Here is a 23506-nt window from a genome sequence, read left to right as displayed (position 1 = left end):
GGCAGGTCCTGAGCTCCACCTCTTCTTTTGTCCTCCTGCTCCATCTCCGCAAGTCCATAGAGGTTGCAGTTCAGCTGATGATCTGGTAAAAGACCCAGCACCCAAAGGTGACCCAGTGGCTGGCCCAGTTCTATGGCTAGGAGTGCTAGGTCCCCCCTGGCCACCAGCAGAGAATGAGGGGGCAGGGTTGGCAGATCCAGCCTGGGAAACTCCTAGAGATTTGGGGGTGGAGGCAAAGTAGAACGGTTCAGTCATTGCAGAATCGGTACTGGGGGAGATAAGCAAATACCCAGCAGGATTATTTTAACTTCCGGTGTTTGGCAGCCACGTCCTTCAAGTCCTGGAGTGAACAAGAACCTCTGAGGGGTACAGTGCCCTAGAACCCACCTTTTGAAGCATCCATTTTCCCTAGGAAACTGATTTCTGTCGTCTGGAGATAAGTTTAGTTCTGGAGGAACAACACACTGGCTAATAGGAACTAGGGTTGCGCAATTCAAGAAATATCTGGGGACTTTGGGGGTGGAGCCAGAAGAAATTGGGGGTGGAGCCAGGAGCAAGTTTATGACAAGCATAATTGAACTCCAGAAGGAGTTCTGGTCATCACATTTAAAGGGACCGCACACCCTTTTAAAGGGACCGCCTTCCCTCTATTGCCAGGGTCTCTCCATTGCACAGCAGAGCTACTGAGCTAAGCCTCTCCCTTCAATTGGCTGTGGCTCCTCCCCCTCCTGGTCCCCTGGGGAAGGAAGGAAAGAGCCAGAGGTTCCTTTGTCCAGTTCCCTGGATCCTATGGGAGAGATACAAAGAGAGCACCTTTAAGACCAAGTGCTAATGTTTCAAGCATGTTTTAAAGTTTTTTTTTTTTAATCTTTGTGTTTGTCTGTGTCCTTTATAAAATTTATATCTCTGCTACTATGGAACTACTACAGGTTTAATTGTTAGTAAAGGACAGTCCCGCCTAGGTAGTTATTTAACAGCACTGTAAAATGGTTTTAAAATGTTTTAATAGTGTTTATTGTTTGAAGTTTGGTCATTTAATTGTATTTATTGTCTGAAATTTTGAACTGATTGTTAGCTGCCCTGAGTCTGCTTGCAGAGAGGGTGGAGTATAAATTAAAGGTAATAATAATAATAATATAATAATAATAACTACCTAATCTTAAATAGGTACACACATGGTCTGGATTGACATGGCCGGGCCCAACATAGGGTTGCCAAGTCCAATTCAAGAAATATCTGGGGACTTTGAGAGTGGAGCCAGGAGACACTGGGGGCGGAGCCAGGAACAAGGGTGTGACAAGCATAATTGAACTCCAAGAGAGTTTTGGCTATCACATTTAAAGGGACAGCACACCTTTTTAAATGTCTTCCTTCCATAGGAAATAATGAAGGATAGGGGCACCTTCTTTTGGGGCTCATAGAATTGAACCCCCTGGTCCAATCGTTTTGAAACTTGGAGGGTACTTTGGGGAGAGGCACTAGATACTATATTGAGAATTTGGTGCCTCTACCTCAAAAAACAGCTCCCCCAGAGCCCCCGAAACCTCCAGAACAATTCCCCATTATACCCTATGAGAATCGATCACATAGGGAATAATGAAGACGTTTCCCACTCCCCCCCCCCCTTTCTGGCCAGTCTGAAGCAGCGGATCAGCCTCTCTACTCACCATTTGCTGCCAGCTTCTTCACAGACACACCATCCTAAATTGAAGTCAAGCCTCTGGAGGTGCAAAGGCACATGGTCCTTTGCCGGCGGGGCTCCCTCTCTCCCCCCCCCGCCAGCCAGCTGATTGGGGCGGGAAGCAGCCTGGGAAAACTGAAGAAAGGCTGCTGCGATCAGGGGTGGGTGGGAAGGGCAGGGCAAGGAGAAGCTGCTGAGATCGGGGCTGGGTGGGAAGGGCCGCCATCCCCCCCCCCCGCTTTCCAGATTTTTGGCTAGCGGGGGGAGAAGGCTCCAAATCGGGGGTCCCCAGGCAAGGCGGGGGATTTGGGAAGCCTAGCCCAACAAGGTCTCATTTATGTCATAACAAATGTTATAACAAATGAGTTCGACACCCCTGTGTTATGCCTTCCATCCAGGTCCCACTCCTCTTGGGCTAGTTTTCTTTCTGACACTTCTTCACCCAATCAAAGGGACAGAAGGGATCCTGGGAGAGATGTAGGCCCTCTAGCAACTCCTAGGCAGGCTTCTCTCTGCCCTCTAGGCCACACTAGGCCTCAGATCATGACACCCACTTTTAAAGGTATACCTAAACTGACACGGACTACAATAATCAGAGCTCAGCACTATTCAGTTGACATTTGCTTGTTCTACTCTTCATTATCCTGCAGTATCATTTTGTCAAGTTTGTGTTGGAGTGAGTGACTCAGCATGCCTAGACATTGGAGGTGGTACATCACTCTAAGTTTGTATAGATTTGGGGTAGTGGTTAAGTATGTAGACTTTTATCTGGGAGAACCAGGTTTTATTCCCCACTCCCACACATGCAATTGCTGGAGTGACCTTGGGTCAGTCATAACTCTGTCAGAGCTGTTTCTGTCAGAGCTCTTTCAGCTTCACCTACCTAACAGGGTGTCTGTTGTTGGGATGGGAAGGGAAAGGAGAGTGTAAGCTGCTCTGAGACTCCCAAGTGAATGGTGGAGTAGAAATCCAATCTCTCCTTTTCTCGTTTACGCTTTTTCTCTTCTCTAGGTGTTATCTCCTTGAATAGGATGCCTCTTTTTGTCTTAACCTGAGAGCTACCCTCTCACCCCTCCTCGGTGTGAGTGTGACTCACTCACTTTGTCCTGTCTTTTTCTGCACATAACATTCCCAGGAAGCCTTCATGAAGCTATGGTTTCCTATTGTTATGTACCTCTCTGACCTTGACATTTTATCAAAAAAACCCCAAATTTTATCATAATCTGATATTTTTCTAAAAGCTAAGACACTCCTTTACTATTGCATTTTGGCTTTATTGTGTTTATGGTTTTTGTTTGTTTTTCCCCCTTTCCCCTTCACCTTCCTTTTCTAGAAAGTTAGTTCACCCTGTGCATTTTATAAGCTGAGCTCTTTTGAACTCTGTTAGTGTGTATTCTCTTGTGTAGAGAGTTTATTAGGCAGCATTGAATTTTTATTTTGATCATATTGTCTCATTGTTGTATCTACCGCTTGAACTTTGCCTGTCTGAATCTGATCCTAGGATAATGGTATAGATGTGTTATTATAGGTTTTTGTCTGGAGGGAGGGGAGATTTACAGGGTTAAATGTTTTGTGAATATTTGACTGCACTTGTATATTGCTTTTAAAAGTTTAATTTTCAAAAAAGAGAATGTGAGACACATGTCTGCAGGTCTCTCCTGTATATACAATGCTCTCATACTCCCACACACACAATGCTGGACAAGCTGACCACTGTAATAGGAAAAGTATTCTTTAGATTCAGCTTCTTTCTCTCCTGACTACAACCTGAATGTGAACTGGATCTACTTGAATAAATGTAAGTTAACCTTTTTTGCAATATTCTTGAGAGATTTACAGCACAATCCAGAGAGCGGGGGGTGGAAAGTCTTTTGGGAGCAGACGAGCCGCTATGTGGGCGCAGGAAGGGTTTGCACCGATGTACGACCGGCGCCGCCACAGGGGAGGGGAGTGGTGCTGTGCCTGAGGGCTGCACCCAAGCGTGGGTGGAAGTGAGGCAGAGCGCGGCGTTCAGGCGGAGGGGGTGGAGTTGGGGGTGTGGCCAGGCTTAGGCGGCTTCCTGAGCAGTTTGGCCCATGACATGCCCCCCTGAGAGGCGCAAAGTTACGCCGGCAAAAATAGCGGCGTGCCCCATAGGCACTCATTGAAACCAAAAACAAAGGTCACCTCCGCTGCTGTGGAAGCTCATAAACCTCTTAGGGAGTGGCGTGATTGCCTCACCAATCCCCTCGCGCTTCGGCCTGGCGAGCCCTCTCCCCGGCACCCAATCGCGGGTCCCCTCCTCCTAGAAATACTTCCGCTCTGCCTCGCATAACTCAGTTGTTAGGGACAGGTTCACATGGCGGGCAGCTCTGCCAACGAGCTCCTGGCCATACAGAGTTAGACTGAGGGACAGGCAGGCACGTTGGTGATGGGTTTTGCACCGTGCAGTTGCTCTGACAGTATCTTTGACTTGCGAGGGGGAGAGAGAGATCTCTCCCCTGGGGCTAACTGCTCTTGTTTCCAGGTCTCCATAGGCTCCCGTAGGCTCTGCATGCGAGGACTGTCACCCATGGCTGGGTAAGTTCCACTGTCCCCCCACCCGTCCTCCTCCTCCCCTCGCTCTCGACCACTCGGTGTGCGAGCGTCTCTGGCACTTAAATGCTACCTCACAGGGCGTCTGTTGTGGGGACGGGAAGGGAAAGGAGAGTGTAAGCTGCTCTGCAGTGGGCTCCAGCAGGGGGCATTTGCTGAGCCCACTCCCCTGTGCTGCTGCCTGCTCCCTTCCCTTGGTCTGCCCTCAGCCACATTCCCAACCCCTGGAAGTGCACGGGGTGTTTGTGTGGCAGCTGCCTTGATGCGGGGAGGTGGTTCAGAGACTGTCCCTTTAAGAGACTGCCCAGCTGAAATGCAGCCTGCTCTTCCAGCTGCCGCTCCTGCAGGTGCTCTTGATCTCTGCCTCCATTTTGCAGGTGGGACTCCAACACAGAGGCTGCCACGTGTGTTGCTCCACTGCCCCTCCTCCCTCAGCTGCTTCTGCCTGCCGCTCAGAATGGAGCCCCGCCCACGGCGAGACTGCCCAGCACGTTCCAGGGATACTGTTGCACTCTGTTCCGGAAAAATGAAGTCTGAGCTTGGCATCTGCTGCACGTTCCCAGGGCAACCGCTCCCCCGTCAGTTGCCTCTCTGAGGGAATGCCTGGGAGAGTGGGCAGACTTGGTTCTTGGGGGGGGGTGGAATGGGCTATGACCCACCACGCTGCCCCCCACGTGGCTGGACAGGGGAGGGGGGATGCTGCTCCTCAGCCTGCCCGGGCTGACGGCCTACCTGACAGCACAGGGCTGTTGTGCGCTGGGCGCTTGGGGGGGCCCGCTGAAGAGGATGCATGCCACTTCTGCGGCCCCCAGGGGAGGTGTTCCTTGCACATAGCACGGGGTGGCAGCAGGGCAACACTGGGGGGGGCGGGCTCCAGAGGGTGTCTTTCGGACTTGGTCTGGCCACTCCCAGACACGCATTCCAGCCACTGTCACGTGCAACGGGCTGGCCAATCCCATGGTCCCGCGCGAGCCTGTGTCTCCCCCACCCCCGCCTCGGCAGCGGGCCAATGGCGTGCGCCTGGGCAAAATCACCATGGTGACGGGTTCTCTCTCACTCGTTGGGCTGCTCTTCCCTCTCCAAGCGTGGTGTGACGTCTCCCCTTTGGAAGCCAATGAGCGGCGCCGTAGATCCATCCACGCCTGAGCGGCCGGCCGCCATGTATGTCTGGATTGGGCTGCCCTTTGCTGTTCTTGGAATCACACTTCTATGACTTGCCAAACTCTGCTATATTAACCAAAACTCCCACCAATTTGCAGCCATGAATATTATATGATGGGCATAGGATGGGATGGGAAATAATAAGAGTTTTTCCTAACTAGGGGGAAGGATTCGACAGTGAGGAGGAAAATATAATTTAGAAGGCAGAGACTGGGAAAGAGCATTCTGGGTTTTCGCAGGTGTCCTGGGTGTCATTTGGATGGTTAAAGGTTTTGGCACTCTCCTCTGACCCTTTGCAATGTTCCAACTTGCACAGTGGACACAGGATGAGAGATCTTCCAGGTAAATTCATGCTGTGACTGTCCAACCTTGGAATAAGAATCCGTTTCAATCCATTTATGGTATTCTCTGCTTTATAACAAAGGGAATAGGCATGATCCAGCCAAAATAAAACAAATGAAGCTTCTCTTATTGACAATATTGAGGGAATTGATAATCTTGGGGTGGGGGTGGGTGGGTAGAGCTGTCCAGGAATTACAACTGATCTCCAGACTACAGAAAATCATTCCCGTGGAAGAAATAGCAGCTTCAGAGGGTGGACTGTATGGCATACCATAGAATCTAATAGAAACATTAGTCCTGAAGCAACATCACATTCACATCCCTGCTGAGCCACTCCCCTCCTCCAAACTCTGCTCTCCTCCAGGCACTGCCTCCAAAACTCCAGAAAAAATCTACCTCTATCACTGTAGTTTACTTATATTGGCAGCAGCACAGAAATAAGATTTGCTGCAAAGTCTGGTGCCTAAGATCTTTTTTCATTGGAGGCACCAGGGATTCATGCAAACATGTGCTTTTCCTGCTGCGTCTGGTCTTTGTTCATAGCTTAGGAATGAGTGTGTGAGCCATAGCATTTGCTATTTCTAGAGGAGGGCTTATGGACAAAAACTTATACCATAAAAATGTAAGTTGCTACTGGACTCAAATACAGCCCAGATAAATGTATTGATCTTTAAGGGGTTACAGGATTTTATTCTTTGTATCAGATTGAGTAATTGTTTTATTGTCTTCAACATAAACACTTACAAGTACAGTGGCAGCAAGAATCCATGTGCATAGTATAATTGAACTTATATAATATAGTGGGTTCCAAGCATGGAAGAGGCGAGGTAGTGGTGATAATCAGCTCTTTATTAGATACAGCATGGAAGGTGACTGCTCTACAAAGACTGGAGAACTGGGCCAATGGGACTGACTATATACAACTCAGGGTTCCCTCGCAAGCATGTTATTGGATCATTCAAACCAGCAGGGGCTTGTGATTGGTGCAGGGCAGCAGGGATTTGGATCCTGCTGCCCATTGTTCCCAAGTCCCCCAGCTCTGTTTGTATGGCTCCAATGAGCCAGGCAGGAACACCCAATTCAGTCCTCACTTGAGTCCACATACACAACAACGTAAAAATATAATGACACAAAGTTGTTAAATGACAAAGAGCCAAGTCTCCTTAGAACAATCCATCCCACGATTAATTGTAAAAACAGTGATCTTTCAGCTGCTGGTGCCAAAGGGGCTGCCTTTTCCATGACCAATTTACTTTTGAGCCAATAAAAAATTGATTTGTTGTAAATCAGACCAGTAGTTCAACTCAGTAGAAATGGAAGTTCTTAACAGATAGAGCCATTAAATAGGCTGGCAATCACTAGTTTTAAAACAGAAGAACATGATGGGGAAAGATGAAGGTGCTGATCGAGCGGTTTGCCTCCTGCGACTACATTTCCTCCAAGCAGGAAGTAAATGAAGATGGCTCTTCAAAAAGTTCAGCTCTTTTTCTCAACCTATCCATCTCTCACCAAGGCACAGCTGCCCCCTCCCAGTTCACAAAAGTGCCGCTGTCTTTCTCAGAGAGACGGCTGAGGGTGTTCAGGATGGCTCGCACGCTTGCGTCCACTGCCAGAGGAGCCTGCCCGTTTGAAAAGAGAGAGTACAGAAACACTTAATGCTGTGCATACAAAATGACAAATTGGTAAAATGGGCCAACAGGGAAAAAAAATAACATGGCACAGTCCAGTACAGAGTATTGCTAAGAAAGGGGCTTCCCACCAATGCTGGTACGAAATTTAGCAGGACAATCCTCAACCAGGTTTGTCAACCTCCAGGTGGGGACTGGGGATCTCCCAAAATTACAGCTCAGCTCTAGGCACCAGAGATCTGTTCCCCTGGAGAAAATGGCTGCTTTGGAGGGGCAGCTCTACTGTGTTACACCCAGCTGAGGTCCCTCCCCTCCCCAAACTCTGCTTTCCACAGGCTCCACCCCCAAATATCCAAAAAATTTCCCAACCCAGAGCTGGCAGCTGCTGAAATTCCAGTCATAATCCAGCACAGAGTTCAGGAAAAAATGGAAGCGCCTCTGACATTGTGTTGGAATCTGACTCTAGTGTGGGACCTGAGATAATTTTTGGCCTGATTCAAGGATGCGATTCTTAGGTTTATATTTCATGAGGATGTCTGAAACGTCTTTGAAATACAACAATAGACAATTGGAGCTTTATTTAGGTGCATACCCAAAATATTGAAATTGATCTAGGATTGTCTATGTGCAAAAATGAAACTGACCCCAGAAATCACCTACCACTGAGCCTCCCATGTCTGTCTGCACCCACCCAGGATGCAATGCAATGCACAGGATCTCATCTTCTGCATAACCCAGAGACTGGCACCGAGTGAGCATGTTCAGAGCAGCCTTTGAAAGAGAGAGACAGGCCAAAAACAGAAGAGAAGAAGCATTTCGTTCCATGAGGAGGCAAGAAGTCAGGCAGGTTTGGTAGATGTGGAACAGTGGTCGAGCTTTTCTGTATTTCGCACACACACCCCGCCCCATCTGCGTTGGTGACTAGACTGTCATGGTCAAACTACTCCTCTCCTCCCCAACCCTGAAGACAAGGAATTTTTCTTTTTCTTTTTTAAAAATGCCACGAAATCTTGATATATAAAGTGCTGTGGTTTAGTTTTTTAAAAATACAACTCTAATATTGATATATGAATATCCTGTTGTAATGAAAGGCTTATCAGGCTATCTGAATTCCCAGCTTTCATTTCAAAAAGTAAGCATCTAGCATTTGAGATATGCCTTTTCCTTCAAGAGGAAAGCGGGCAGAGGCTTACCCTTTTTAAAAACGAAAACTGGGATTTCAGAGAACTTGCTTAGCTTATTGTTACAACATTCCAGCAATATATCAATATATTTAGTGCTGTGTTTTTTAAAGGGGTGTGTGACACCACTATTGATACCACTGATGACAACACCACCCTCCCTTGAAATTCCTTGTTGTTTGTTGTGCATGTGGACTCATGATATGTTCTTATACTAGCGTTCCTGCCTGGCTCATTGGAGCCTCTAGGACTGAGCCTGGGGACTCAGGAACAATGGGCAGTAGGATCCAAATCCGTGCCGCCCTGGCCCAATCAGAGGCCCCCTGATGGTTCAAATGACCCAATGGTGTTCTAGTGTGGGAACCTTGAATTGTATATAGTTGGCCCCATTGGCCCAGGTCTTCAGTCTTCTAGTTTTCTCATTACCATGCTGTAATTAATAAAGACAGCTATGATCACAACAACTGTGTCTCCTTCTGCATTGAAGGCACTATATTATATTATTGAAGGCACATGTGGAACAAAATAAACAGACTCCACAACTATGAAAATGAAGAGGGAGGGCAGATCTGCAGAAAGACTGTGCCTAAACTGATTCCAGTGCTTATCAATCAGCTGCCAAATAAATCAGGTGTGAGTAAAGAGTGCAGAAAAGCCTGTAGTCACTTCCAGGGCTCACAGAGAGAGACATTCACCATGGCCATCAACCAAAAGAGCCACGTTTACTTCCATCACTGGCAATGCCCAGCAAGACTCACAGGTTACCTGTTCTTCTGACACTGGCTGTTTCAAGTGGAAAACCACCTGCCAGTCTCCCCCCCCCCCATCAGGTGAAGGCCTTGCCCACTTCCCTGAAACATGGGCAGGTGTCAGACTGGTAACAGTGGTCAGAAAAACCACAAGTGACAAGTCAGAGAGCCCCATGTGGCTCCGGAGCCACTGAATGAGTATCAGGATTCTAGGAAGTGTTGTTTGATTTGAGGTTTGAGATATATTCAAATTGCTTGATAGAGAGATCTAGTTACACTGTGGAATTCTGGGGGAATGCTGCAGCATTGTCCCAGTGTCATGATGTCAGTTCCAGGTCACTCCAGAAGTTATATCATGGCATCAGCATGATACTGAAAGCTGAAAAGTTTCTGCCCCCCCTTGACCTCCCCTAGTTTCTGGCAACCCTGTTTCTTGAGGGTCTAAGTAACGTTTTTTCATGCTGTCCTTAGCATACCTTTTATTTATTTCCTTTGTAGCAGCTCTGAACATAGCTTCGCTGAGGGCTGATGTTGTTTATAAACTCTTCTCATTCTTGTATACTGAGAACCATTAAAAAAAGGATATGGGCCTTTAAAGTTACATAAGGGAGGAGGAGGAAGACCAAGGTCTGTTCTCCAAGGGTGATTACATTCTAAATCTTGCCCATGGAAAAGACAACACATAAATTAAACGGATATTGATGTCAACATCAAGAAGCAAAGGATTGGGGTGGAATGTGTGTTGGAATAATTCTGTATTCTTAATTTTTAACCATGATGAAAGAGTCTACTGCCTCCTCTTTTGCATTGCTGTCAATTCCCTACCTTGCTACAGCGATAATTAATGCACTGCCCAAGATCCCAGATGAAGAGGTTGGTGATGGAGCCACCTTCACTGGAGACATTGACAATGGCGGCTTTGCTGCAGCTCATCCCTTTCTGGGGGCTTTTCTGCGACGCCTTTCTCAGCAAGGGCAGGAATGCCTGGAGAAGGAAACGGAAGAATCAAGGACAGCAGTGCAACAGTCTGCTGGAATATGGGCTTTTACCTCTTCTTTCTTGTTTTGCAGTCACTTCCTCTTTCAGTTTTACTCTGTTTTCTAAATTGCAAACCACATATATAATATATACAATAGTTACTGTAAACAGATTGCCTGTTTCCCATTTCAGATTCCATCTGTTGGAATACAGAAGAACAACATCTGCCCACTTTTCTTATGTCTTTCCATCTACAGCAAGCTGTCAGTGTGACTAATTTAACTAGATCCTCACACCTTTATCTACTGAGTTATTTCATTAGGATAGTAATGTCCTTTTCAGCGCTGGGCAAAACCAAGTCTTGCAGGCATTATCACACACACAATATCATTATATCATTTCCTGATTTCTTCTTAGAACATATCCAGTAGAAATATGTAGAAATATTTCCAGATCGTCATATGATTTATAACATTATAATCATTTATGGCCACAATCGACTAGCTCCTCTGAAATCGCAGCTGTCATTTTTTTAAAGTCTCCAGGGTGAGGCATTTGCAATCTTGGTTCAACGCCAGATGGAACAAACGTTCCTAGGATTGCTAGCTTTGGGTTGGTAAATTCTTTGAGATCCTTTTTGGGAGAGAATGGAGCCTGGGGAGGGAGAAACCTCAGTGGAGTAGAATGTCATTAACTCGCCAGGGTGGCCAAACTTGCTTAATATAAGAGCCACATAGAATAAACATCAGATGTTTGAGAGCCGCAAGACATGAACATCAGGTGTTTGGGAGCAGGAAGGAAGGAAGGAAGGAAGGAAGGCAAATAGATGGGGGGAGGGAGGGAGAGGTGGAAAGAAAGCAACTTTAAATGCATTCTCCAAGATGCCAGCAGGCTTGGCTTGGATAAGTCGTTTAAAGAGAAAAATGCTTTCTCCAAGCTGGCTAACAGGGCAATGGGGGCTTTGAGAACCACACAATATGTGTGAAAGAGCCACATGTGGCTCCTGAGCCACAGTTTGGCCACCTCTGCAACTGAGAGCACACTTTTCGCAACCCCTATTTTCTACAGGGGAACTGACCTCTGTAGCCTACAGATCAGTTGTAATACCAGGAGATCTCTCACTACCACCTTGAGACTGGCAACCTTACATTATGTCCCTGTCCCAAAATCAAAAGCTGCACACGACTGGAATTTCTGTTTGCCAGGCAGTAGTTCGGTAGAACACTTTTGTCTGTAAAATAAAGGGCAGCTTGCGATCCTGTAATCAAGCGACCAATCCCTGCAGGTGCTCAGGGCTGCAAAAGGCAAGAGGCTTCTGTGAAGAAGAAGCCCCGGAACTTTTTTACCTGAGTCACCATCATGGGCCCTATCACGTTGTTTTAGTACACCTCGGTCATGGCCTGTGCTGTCTCTGATTCCAGAGTGGTATTCCTTGCAGTCGCAGCATTGTTGATCAGGAGATTCAGCCCGGCTCCTTGCAGAAGCTCTGTGACTTTGGCTGCAGCAGCCTGGATGCTGGATGGATCAGTAACTTCTGCAGCAGCAAACAGAAGGTTTGAAAAGTCATTAACGATGAAGCATCCCAATCAGCTTCTATCCCTGTGGGCCTGGGCGCTGTAGTCAATGTAGTGTAGTGGTCACGGCCAATGTTCCCTCTAAATTGCACTCATGTGAGCAAAAATTCTACTTTGTGAGCTACTGGCATTAAAGTGGTGAGCTACTGCATAAATCAGTGTGCTCCTAAGCCAAGACAAAAGTGTGTGAGCTGGAAGCTAAAAATCTGTGAGCTAGCACACGCTAACTCAGCTTAGAGGGAACAGTGGTCATGGCATTGGGCTAGGATTTGAGGGACTTGGTCTGTGCTCCTGCTCTTACTGAAAAATGCTGGTCTTTAATCTAGAGAATCTAGGAGCCCCGTGGCACAGAGTGGTAAGCTGCAGTCCAAGTTCTGCTCACAACCTGAGTTGAATCCCAGCAGAAGCTGGGTTCACGTAGCCAGCTCAAGGTTGACTCAGCCTTCCATCCTTCCAAGGTCAGTAAAATGAGTAACCAGCTTGCTGGGGGTAAAGTGTAGATGACTGGGGAAGGCAATGACAAACCACCCCGCAAAAAAGTCTGCCATGAAAACGCTGTGGTGCGATGTCACCCCAGAGTTGGAAACAACTGGTGCTTGCACAGGGGACTACCTTTACCTTTCTATTCTAGAGAACCACACCAGATTTACAATGCTAGGCGTCTTTTTGCTCATCCTCCTCCCTTTCCCCCAGTAACTGTCTACATCAAAATGAGGGAAAGGATTTTCTTTTGTCCATTGCATCTGAGGAAGTGAGTGAGACATGAAAACTTAGGCTTGGCTACATGCTGTTAGTTTATAAGGTGCCACTGGACTAGGGTTGCCAAGTCTGTGTTGGAAAATACCTGGAGACTTTGCAGGTGGATCCCTTAGAGAGTGAGGTTTGGGGAGGGGAGGGGCCTCAGCAGGGTACAATGCCATAGACTTCGCCCTTTAAAGCAGCCATTTTCTCCAGGGGAGCAGTTCTCTGCCAGCTGGAGGTCAGTTGTAAAAGTGGAAGATCTCCAGGCTTGGAGACTGGCAACCCAGTGACTGGACTTCTGTTTTGTTTTGCTACAATACACTGTTGGTCATCCTGTCCCTTTCTGCCCACAGGGTGTCCCCACACACTACCTTGCCCTTGGAAGTGAGAAGGAAAGTGGTTCTATGTCACCTAAATCCTCCAGGATTTGGGGGAAAGCCACCCACATGCCTCACCAGCCTCTTCCCACCCACTTTTAAAGGCAGCCCTCCAGATGGCGTATGCTCCAGGGACACTTCCTTCCATCCCCTGAAAATGAGTCATCCTCCTCAGCATCTTTGATTGTAGCTTCCTGTTCCAACTCCTTCCAGTGCATGCTGGCTGGCTGGTTGAGGAGGCTGTTCCTCCTTGCCACAGCTGGCTGTTTCCTGGTCCCACTCCAATGGGGACTGACAGAGCTCTGTGGAGTACAAAGGGGGAGGGCATCCTCACAGCCCCAGTCCTGCAAACCGCAAGGAGTAAGGCATGACATGTCTCCTGCCTGTTCCTCTGTTCTATCACCCAGTTGTGGGGTAGGCATGGCTGTCTTGGGCAGGATGCCCTCAAGTGTCCCTCCTGGCCTGCCGTTCCTGGAAGGAAGACCCAGGAAGTCTTTTTGCATGATCATTCAAAGGACGTCTCCCAACTGCATTTCAGCCATTTCACAAAACATTGCTTTATCCTTGCTTCAGCAATGACACAGTGTTGCCTCTTCCACACTATTGATTTGAGAGAGGGGCACAACGCCTCCTTACCGTTTTTAAAAGATTATCTTGAGAAGTTTAATTTTCTGCCTGAAAAAGTGGAAACAATTCCACAAGGGGTCACTGCAGGGCTGAATAACAAAGAGACTACAGCGGAGCAGAGGAAAGATTGTGTTGCCTTTTTGCTATCATGCACTCAACTCAATTGGTGTCCGTGACCTTTGCGCAATCACAATTTGTGCCACTTAACAAAGGCTGTGAACCAATACATCCTAACTTGGTGATGGCAAGTGCCATCAAATCACAGCTGAAAGTTATGATGAGTCTGTAGGCCAGGGGTCCACGACATAGTGCCACCTTTCCTAGTATTGACACTTTTCTCGGTGCCCCACAAAGTCTTTTCGGAAAGTGGGTGGGGCTCTTGCCAAGCAGGGCTTCTGATTTGCCACTGAAGATCTGTTTGGCTATGCAGACTAAAATATCATTGTTTCATTGCCACCATAGTGTTTGTTTTCTTCTCTCTCACCCTCTTTCTCAGCGCTTTTTAAAGTTACCCTCTTCTCCCCCTGCACTTGGCTTCCTATGTGTGTGGCACTGCCTCTTGTGGCAGCCATTTTGTGGTTGGCTCTGCCTCTTGTGGCAGCCATTTTGTGGTTGTGCCCAGCATCCCATGTCAGAATTCCAAAGGTGCCCACGGACTCAGAAAGGATGGTGGTGGGAGGGGAAGGATGGGGACCACTGCCCATCCTTGTAGATCCCTTCACCTATCCAGCCAGGGGGATTTGGGGAGCATTTCAGGGTAGGTGGGGACATTGTGCAATGTCCTCAACATCACCCAGAACTGCCATCTTCATGTCGGGGACATTGCAAGGGGGATGTTTTGGTTTTTAGGCAAACTCTATGATTAAGTTGCGCTTTAACAATAGAGTTTGCCCCAAAACCAGAGTATCCCCTACACGATGTCTCTGTTTAGGGGAAGGTTTTCCCCTGCCAGCTAGTTTGTCCATGGTGGGGAGAAGCTCCCGAAACCATGGGATTCCCTGCTAGGACATGGTGGCTGATGACAACCCTAAGTTTTCAAGGGAAGAGACAAACAGAGGTTGTTTGTCATTGCCTGCCCCTGTGGAGCAACCCTTTCTTATTTATCTTACTGTTCTTTTGTCTCAAAGGTACCCCACAGCCGGATCTAGGGGGGAGCAGAGGGGGCGCTTGCCCCAGGCACCACTGGAGGGGGGGGCACCAAACTGAGAATGGAATCCATTCTGTTCTATGAGCCCATAAGATAGAATGGTCCCATAAGGGGGCATCATTTTTTAGTCCCACCCCCCTCAAAAAACATGTAGATCCAGTCCTGAACTTAGGGTTGCCAATCCCCAGGTGGGGGCAGGGGATCAGTTAAAACTGGGGAGGGGCAGGTACGTACCCAGGCAGATGATCTTAACTTCATGATGTTGAGCAGCCAAATCCTTCAACTCCTGAAAGAGACCAAAGCCAGAGATTTATGTAAAAGCCCAGTATCCTGATCTGTGTGATATGAGAGAGGGAAGAAGGGCAGAAAATGATTAATGCCTCCCTAGTTTCTGGTTTCCCAGGGTGAAGGAGAGGAAGCTTATGTGCTGTACTACCCTACCTCTACAAAATAAGAGCAGAAGAGCCCTTCTAGATCAGAGCAGTGGTCCATTTAGTCCAGCATTCTGTCTCACAAAGTGGCCAACCAGTTCCTCTGGAGGGCCAACAACAGGGCAGAGAGGCCAAGGCCTTCCCCTCATGAGAACATTAAAAAAACCCTGCTGGATCAAACCTAGGGTTGCCAAGCTCCCACTTAGGCTTGCCAATCCCCAGGTCCCAGCAGGGGTTCTCCTGCATTCCCAGACTCCTTCCTGCTCCCAGTCAGCTGGTTGGCTGGGGAAGCCCCACCCCCCAGCCACCATGTGCCTTTCCACCTCCGGAGGCTTCAGATTCCACTTAGAAAGGCTTCCTCTTGGGATGGTGTGTCTGTTTCTTTAAGGCTGAATGGGGGCGGGGGCAGAACAACATGGCTGTTCCCAGTGGCTGTGAAAGCAGCCCAGACCCTCCATTGGTTGCACAATCTTTTCAGAGGTCATTTGCACAGGAAAGGTAAACTTGAACCTTTGGTTGCTCTGTGTTACTTTGAAGAAGTTGGAAGTTCAGCAACTCGTGAGCAGAGATGCCAATCCCCAGGTGGGAGCAGGCCCTCCCTCGCTTCAGAGTAGTCAGAAACGGGGGGAGGGAAATGTCTGTTGGGCACTTCATTCCCTATGGAGATCGATTCCCATAGGGTATAATGGAGAATTGATCTGAAGGTATCTGGGGCTCTGGAGGGGCTGTTTTTTGAGTTAGAGGCACCAATATTTCAGCATAGCATCTGATGACTCACCTCAAAATGCTCTCCAAGTTTCAAAAAGAGTGGACCAGGGGTCCAATTTTATGAGCCCCCAAAGAAAGTTCCCCTGTCCTTCATTATTTCTAATGTAGGGAATGCATTAAAAAGGTGTGCGGTTCCTTTAGATGTGATGGCCAGAACTCCCTTTGGAGTTAGGTTGTGCTTGTCACAACTTTGCTTATGGCTCCACCCCCAAAGTCTCCTGGCTGCACCCCCAAAGTCCCCAGATATTTTTTGAATTGGACTTGGCAACCCTACTCCCACTGGGGGCAGGGTTTCCCCGGGTTTGGGTCAGTGGGGGGATCCCTGCCCCCAAAGAGCTCTGTCAGTATCTGACGTGCCCAATGCGATGATGTCACCTGGAAGTGATGCCATCGTGACAGGCATATTGTGCTGAGGATGCTCTAGCATTTGGGTAAAAACTCTATGGTACCATAGAGTTTTTTAACCAAATTCTAGAGCATGCCTGGTGTGATGACAGCGTGCACATGAAAGGTGTCCCCCACCAAGACCAAGGTAGGATTTGGCAACCCTAATCAGACCAATGGTCCATCTAGTCCAGCTTCCTGTCTCACAAAGAGGCCAAACAGTTCCTCTGGGGGGCCAACGCCTTCCCCTGATGTTGCCTCCAGTCTCTGGGATTCAGAGGATTAGTGCCTCAGAAATCTGGAGGTTCCCTCAGTCATCATGGGTAGTAGCCACCAAAAGACCTATCCTCCATGGATCCATGTAATCCTCCTTAAAAGCTGTTTGTTTCTGTGTTCATCACTACATCTGGCAGCAAATTCCATATTTTAATCATTCTGCCATGATTACCCTGAGAAAGTTTCTTGGCTCAAAGGGTGTGTTCAAGATTGAACAATAACTTTTCCTCTAGGAAAGAAAGCCTGTACAAACAAAACCTTACCACCAGGCTCCCTTCATTTAGGCAGCCATCCCAAGTTGATCAACTCCCAAATCCCAATGTCATCAACAGGGTTTACTCCCAGGAAAGTGTCCTCTGGATTGCAGCCTTTTGGTTTGTTTATTTCGGGTGCATGTATGCTGCCTTTAAAAAAAAAAAAAAAACACCACCTGCTTGAGACTGCTCTACACAGTAATGCATCAAATGCATGCAAACAAAATAAATAACAGTTAATAACAAAAGCAATCCTTCCAGCAGTCAAACAGCACCAAAATAAACCAAAACACCAAAATAAACCAAAACACCACCAGCAGCAAAATAATAAAACCCAGAAAAAATTCAGTGGCACAGAACATAAGCTTGCACTGAGATCTTCTGGGTTAGCCTCTGAAAGAGGCAGAATGCATTGTCATTATGGTCAGTAACGTTATACTTTGGGATTCAGCTGCACTCTTTTCTGAGAAAACACAGGGTGCCCTAAGGATGGTTACTCAAAGGAAGTCCAACCGTATTCAATGGGTTTAAAGACAAAGCAAATGGTAGCCTCCAAAGCTAGGGTTGCCAATCCCCAGGTGGTAGTTCCCCTGAAGAAAATGGCTGCTTTGAAAGGTGGACTCTGTGGCATTCTGCCCACTGAAGTCCATTTCTTCCCTAAACCCCACCCTTCTCAGGCTTCATCCCCCAAATTTCCAGGTATTTCCCAACCCAGAGCTTCGATGACCTTTTTTGGGGGGAGGGGGAATTAAGGAGGTTAGGGAAAGGATTTGATTTCCCCTCAACCCATTTGTCCAACATTAACCTCACAGTATTTTAGAATATGTGTTTTGTTTTCATAATATCTAAAACCCACATGTGATTAAGAACATAAGAGAAGCCATGTTGGATCAGGCCAATGGTAGCCAAAAAAACCAAGTGCCATCAGGAGGTCCACAAATGGAGCTAGAAGCCCTCCCACTGTGCTCCCTCCAAGAACCAAGAATACAGAGCATCACTGCCCCAGAGAGTTCCAGCAATACGCTGTGACTAACAGCCACTGATGGACCTCTGATTATCACTTGTGCCCTTAAATACTTGTTGGACAAATGGACTCCTGCTCTTTTCTACTGCTATGGACAGACTAACATGGCTACCCATTTTGATCTACTACCTTCATGGTTTGGTGCCCCAAGTGGCCACTCAGTTCACTTGGGCATCTCCTGAAGCATATTATTTATGGCATTAAGAGGTGTCAGCTCCTGAGTTGGCCTCAGTCAGGGCTGGATTAACAATTAGGCCGTATGCACTGGTCTATGGGCCCCCACACCTTTAGGAGCCCCGAGCTGACTTCTCCCCTTCTGTTTTTCCTCCTGTTTGCAGTCCTCCCAGCCTGCATGCACAGTCAACAACTGAGCTGCTTAGGGTTGCCAAGTCCAATTTAAGAAATATCTGGGGACTTTAGGGGGGGAGCCAGGAGACTTTGGGGGTGGGGCCAAGATCAAGGCTGTGACAAGCATAATTGAACTCCAAGGGAGTTCTGGCCATCACATTTCAAGGGAAGGCACACCTTTTCAATGCCTTCCTTCCATAGGAAATAATGAAGGATAGGGGCACCTTCTTTTGGGGCTCATAGAATTGGACCCCCTGGTCCAATCGTTTTGAAACTTGGGGGATATTTTGGGGAGAGGCACTAGATGCTGTACTGTAAATATGGTGCCTCTACCTCAAAAAACAGCCCCCCAGAGCCCCAGATACCCGCAGATCAATTCTCCATGATTTTCTATGGGAATAAATCTCCATAGGGAATAACAGAGTTCCCAGCAGACATTTCCCTCCCCTCCCCCCCCCCCGCTTTCTGACGACCCTGAAGCGGGGGGAGGGCCTTCAAACCGGGGGATCCCCTGCCCCCACCTGGGGATTGGCATCCCTAGAGCTGCTCTTTGCCCAACATGCCTGGTGCAGCTACTGCTGGCGTTGTCACCAAGTTTGCCTCTCGCTGCCTCTCCCTCCCCTTTCCTAGTAAAAGGGGCTTTTAAGAAGGTGCCTGCAGGCTGCAGTGAGGGCCCTGGTTGGCAGGGTGGACGCTCTGACTCTGAGATAATTTGTGAGGGGCCCCTGAGATTTCGACTGCCTAGGGGCCTCCACATGGTTTAATCCGGCACTGGCCTCAATAATCAGGCCTCTTGCTGGAGTTCATTTTTTATTGATAGACGCATTACAGCAGGTGTTACTCTTTGCCTCAGATCTGGCTATAACCCTCAGAGCCAGATCTATATACCCTCTCTCATGCTGTTACCAGCCTGCCAAAATTCCCACACAAAGAAAAGGTAACCATTTCTCACCCAGACCCCCACTGTGCGCTAGCGGGTGCTGAGACTCTCTCTTATAGGGGATATTGTGTCCTTGGAAGTTCAGAGGCGAGCCTCCCTACCAGGGCAGAGTGGATACGTCATGCACTACAGGGAAAAGAGAAAGCAAGCAGACAAAAGCAACCCTGTGCATCCTCCCACAACATTCCCATCAGAGTTACAAAAAACAGGGAGACCTACAGCCTCAGCAAATTAGGGTTGCCAAGTCCAATTCAAGAAATATCTGGGGACTTTGGGGGTGGAGCCAGGAACAAGATTGTGACAAGCATAATTGAACTCCAAGGGAGTTGTGGCCATCACGTTTAAAGGGACAGCACACCTTTTAAAATGCCTTTCTTCTATAGGAAATAATGAAGGATAGGGGCACCAACTTTTGAGGCTCATAGAATTGAACCCCCTGGTCCAATCGTTTTTAAACTTGGGGGGTATTTTGGGGAGAGGCACTAGATGCTATACTAAAAATTTGGTGCCTCTACCTCAAAAATAGCCCCCCCCCAAAGCCCCCAATACCCACGGATCAATTCCCCATTATTCCCTATGGGAATCGTTCTCCATAGGGAATAATAGAGTGCCCAGTGGACGTTTCCCTCCCCCCTCACACTTTCTAAAGCGGGGGGGAGGGCCTCCAAACCAGGGAATCTCCTGCCCCCTCCCTCTCTCACACACACAAATACTTACTTGGTCTTGTTCCTGCAGAACTTTACTTGATCTGAAAACGAAAGCAAAAGAAAGGGGGGGGCTTTCTCTGAGGAAACTGTCACTGATCCTTTCCCATGAAGCCCTTCCTGTTTCCTGCTTCCTGCTCAGCCTTAAAGGCACACATTTTAAAAACTGTTTGCAGGCTTCTAAACCTGCAGCTCTAAAACTACAGGATGACTGTGGGGGCAGGGCTTCCCCCGCCGGCCAGCTGGCTGGGGGCCGGGAGAAGCCTGTCAAAACAGGGGATCCTCTGCTGGGACCAGGGGATTGGGAAGCCTACAGCAAATACATGGCAAGGCCCCTTGTCAAGAGGATTCTGTAGTTCAGGCACCCTTTCCAGGGTACAGCTGACTCCATTGTAATGCTCACCTGGGCACGGGGTCCCTCTGGGTCCCGGCAGGTTGCAAAAATCCATTCTGGCCGCTTGCTGCTCCCCAGCAGCTGCCGGATCAGCTCCAAGCCGATGCCCCGGTTGGATCCTGTCACCAGGACACTTCTTGCATTCAGCATTGTGCCAGCTGTGCCTGATTTGGAAAGCCAGTTCCAGCCCCACTAACTATATAATGTCCGCTTGCTCAACTCAGGTGTAACTCACTTGAGTTCTTTCCCCTCTTGGATTCTGCATTTGGCTACCTGCCAGCGTTGCTCAGCTGACCAGGACTGTATTTAAAAACTAAATAAGGCAACGGGACTGTATTTAAAAACTAAATAAGGCAATTCTGAATTTCCTGCAAGCACTGCCTTGTCAAGTTTCGAGGCGGGGATATCGAGAGAAAAGATAATATAGAGGAAGGAGATAGAGGCTGCCAGCACACCTTTGATTTTCATAGATTTTTCGGCGACCTTTGGACTGTGACTGAAAAGAACTCCATGAGCTGATATTTTGGCACATAGCAAAAGCAAGCAGCTCAAGTGCCAATGTTGGAGAAGGTACTCAGCTCAATGTCATGGAAGAAATCTTGACGATTTGGGAGTGGGGGAGTTCATGCAAATCCTCACCTTCCTTCCCCCAGACATTTATTCCTTTGCAATAAACAGCTGCTTTCTTCAAAAACAGACTGGAATGGGAGACTGCTGAATTACAAGTTTTTACAATGCTCAGGACAATGACACTCCCAGGACTTAACAGAGATATTGTCTTCTTGTCTCACGACATATGTTAAATCGCTCAGTTCTCACATATACCCAGAAATCAAATTTTGTTAGTCTTAAAGGTGCCACTGAACTCAAACTTAGTTATCACATCTGTTGTTAACTCCTTTATTATTTGTATGCAATTTTGCTATGATGTGGCTTACCTAATATCAGGGCCGGCCCATGGGTCCCTGGCTTCCTAGGCAGGCGCCCCTCCCACCCCCCCGTGGTGCAGCGCAGCGCCCCTGCCTCCTCCCTCCCTCCCCCTTTCATTTCCCATTTGCCCCCTGGCGCCCCAGGCAAGCATTAAGTTTGCCTTCCTTCCCCTCCCCCATGCTGCCACCATTGCCACAGCCGTAGCCACTATCCCCCTCCGGCCTGCTGCTGCTACCCCCCATGCCCTCCGGCCGGTCGCCAAGCTCTACTCGCTATCCCTCCCTCCCGCGCCGCTTGCCAAATGAAGGCCTGTCGGCTACTCACAGCCCGTGCCTGCATGTTTTGATTCAACAAAATGCACAGGTGCAGGCTGTGAGTAGCCAACAGGCCTTAATTTGGCGAGTGGCGAGGGAGGGAGGGAGAGTGCATAGAGCTTGGCGACCAGCCGGAGGGTGCAGGAGGTGGCAGCAGCAGACTGGAGGGGCGGCGGCGGGCCAGAGGGGGATAGTGGCTGCTGCGGCGGAAACGTGGGGGGCGGGGGGGGGGGAAAGGAAGGCAAACTAAGTGCTTGCCTGGGGCTCCAGGGGGCCCAATTTGCTGCCCCCTGTCTCCTGGCACTCTAGGCAACCGCCTAGTTTGCTTAGCAGCAGGGCCAGCCCTGCCTAATATGTTATTCCAATTTTAGCTATATTTTTTGCTTGGTTGCTTAGGCATCTTGACTCTAACTAGCTCTTCCTTGCAACTAACCCCCTTCCATCTATATGTGATTTTTGAGGAAATGTTTCAATGAGTCTGAAGGAGAATTCTCTGTCTGGGGCAGTGATGCTCTGTATTCTTGGGGGGGGGGGGCAACAGTGGGAGGGGTTCTAGTGCCTGGTCCCCCTGATGGCACCTGATTTTTTGGCCACTGTATGACACAGAGTGTTGGACTGGATGGGCCATTGGTGTGATCCAACATGGCTTCTCTTATGTTCTTAAGACCAACAAAGTTTTATTCAAGATATAAGTTTCCTGTGCAAGCACACTTCTTCAAATACAAACAATGGAACAGAATCTCCTCAAGTCCTGTTTACTTACTACTTACATCCTCTTTTTCCCTGTAAGTAGGACTTGAGGAGATTCTGTTCCATTGTTTCTATCTGAAATATGCTTGTATACGAAAGCTTATACTTAGTATAAAACTTTGTTGGTCTTAAAGGTGCCGCTGGATTCCAACTTTGTTCTCTTCTAAAGGTGTTCTTCTCCCATAAGAAGGTTTTGGAATTAGGGATACAGTGATCATGGGAGATTTCAATTACCTGGACATCTGTTGGAAGTCCAACTAGGCTTCCCAACCCCCCTGCCCTGGCAGGGGACCCTAGAATTTGCAGCCTCCACCCCCGCTCTCCAAAAATCCGGAAGTGGGGGGGGGGAGAACATGCGTGTAGGCATCATGTAGTTGTAGAGCTCCTGATCCGTTTGTAAAATGTGTGCCTTTAAGGCTGCGCAGGAAACAGGAAACAGGAAGGGCTTCATTGGAAAGGGTCAGTAATAGTTTCCATGGAGAACGGCCCCTCCCTTTCTTTTGCTTTCGTTTTCACAGCAAGTAGAGTTCTGCAGGAAGAAGATCTAGTAAGTATTTGTGTGTGTGAGAGAGGGAGGGGGCAGGGGATTCCCTGGTTTGGAGGCCCTCCCCCCCCTTTAGAAAGCGTGGGGGGAGGGAAATGTCTACTGGGCACTCTTATTATTCCCTATGGAGAACGATTCCCATAGGGAATAATAGGGAATTGATCCGTAAGGGGGCTATTTTTTGAGGTAGAGGCACCAAATTTTTAGTATAGCATGTAGTGCCTCTCCCCAAAATACCCCCCAAGTTTCAAAACGATTGGACCAGAGGGTCCAATTCTATGAGCCCCAAAAGATGGTGCCCCTATCCTTCATTGCGGATGTAATTTCTGATCCTCTGGATATTATTTTTGAAAATTCTTGGAGAACAGGAGAGGTGCCAAAAGATTGGAGGCGGGCGAATGTTGTCTCCATCTTCAAGAAGGGGAAAAAAGAGGATCCTGGTAACTACTGACCTGTCAGCTTGACATCTATACCTGGAAAACAAATCATCAGTCAGTCAGTCCTGGAACATTTAGAAAGAATGGATGTGATTACTAAGAGCCAGCATGGTTTTCTCAAAAACAAGTCATGTCAGACTAACCTGATCTCTTTTTTTGAGAAAGTGACTACCTTGCTAGATCGGGGGAATGCTGTAGACATCGTTTATCTTGATTTTAGTAAGGCTTTTGATAAGGTTCCACATACT

General features: G+C 48.1%; 1 pseudogene; it reads right to left on the bottom strand.

Annotated features, from left to right (window-relative positions):
- Positions 1–7217: 7217 nt before the first annotated feature.
- The window catches only part of LOC132582305 (uncharacterized), a 38227-nt pseudogene continuing 21938 nt past the window's right edge, over positions 7218–23506 (bottom strand).

The sequence above is a fragment of the Heteronotia binoei genome, chromosome 14 (genome assembly GCF_032191835.1).
Source record: "Heteronotia binoei isolate CCM8104 ecotype False Entrance Well chromosome 14, APGP_CSIRO_Hbin_v1, whole genome shotgun sequence".
In the NCBI taxonomy this organism is placed as follows: Eukaryota; Metazoa; Chordata; class Lepidosauria; order Squamata; family Gekkonidae; genus Heteronotia; species Heteronotia binoei.
This window is presented reverse-complemented; position numbering and strand designations above follow the sequence as displayed.